Genomic DNA, 1,012 nt, shown 5'->3' with positions numbered 1-1,012 from the left:
TTTGTTTAAAATATCAAAGGAACATCTTATTTTGAAATTTCTTGAAAGTTACTTCACCATTATGTCCCTAGAGCAAATGCCCACTTTTCTTTGTTTACCATGTGCTGGTTCTCTGCTAAGACTCTATATGCCTGAACTTAAATTCATTCTTCTTAGAAAAGCAGAGAGACTTGAGTGAAAACCTAGTTCATCAACTGTTTTCCAGCTGACAAGGTACCATAGATTTTCCACAAAAAGGTAGTTTTTTTCCCCACTTGTTTTGTTTGTTTGTTTTTGTATCCAAAATGTGTTTATTGGGATGGTTTCCCATTCATCTTGATACAGGGTACTTTTAGTGCTGCTTCCATCTGAAAGAGCATCCTTCTGTAAGCTTTGCTTTTCCTCCTGTAGGCTGACAGAGGACGGTAGAGCAGCCAATGCACAAAACTACTGTTTGTACATGGCTAAAGATGGTGGTGATTTTATAGCATACTGGGCATTTTACATCCATGAAATAGAAATTGGGGCTCTGCACCAGGCACTTCTTCTGGTGTTTCCTCTTTTCCTTTTCTGGAGAGAGATGAAGAAGATCCTTTGCGAGAGGCATGTTCTCATGAGGAGGTCATCACCGCCAGAAAGACACTTGTTTTGAAAGTGCTCTTGAAGGCATCATTGGCTTTTTTGGCTGAATCTCCACTTTCACTTCAACTAGCTTTTGTTGTGCTCTTTCCAACACTGATTTGAGATCCAGTTTCTTCACTGATAAAATAAGGTAGATGGATGGGTTATTTCTAGGACTTTTTTTTCTACCTCTGAAATATTTGATTCTGGATAGAAGACAGTGTGATGGGTGTGTTTGTGCATTTTCAGTGGAAGACATAAGACGAAATGATTATAAACTTTCCCTTACCATCAAAATGTTTATATCAGAGAAGATAAATATATAGACCATGCGTAAGGTATAAAAATTAAATCTTTTAAAGGGAATTTTATGAGAACATATAGGAGAGCAAATTGACTAAAGGCAAAGAAG

General features: G+C 37.3%; 1 pseudogene; it reads right to left on the bottom strand.

Moving 5' to 3' along the window:
• Window positions 1–257: 257 nt before the first annotated feature.
• Window positions 258–586, bottom strand: LOC145547268 (small ribosomal subunit protein eS27 pseudogene; annotated as a pseudogene).
• Window positions 587–1,012: the final 426 nt, after the last annotated feature.

The sequence above is a fragment of the Giraffa tippelskirchi genome, chromosome 1, assembly GCF_054371585.1.
Source record: "Giraffa tippelskirchi isolate mGirTip1 chromosome 1, T2T-mGirTip1v1.2.pri, whole genome shotgun sequence".
Taxonomy (NCBI): Eukaryota; Metazoa; Chordata; class Mammalia; order Artiodactyla; family Giraffidae; genus Giraffa; species Giraffa tippelskirchi.
This window is presented reverse-complemented; position numbering and strand designations above follow the sequence as displayed.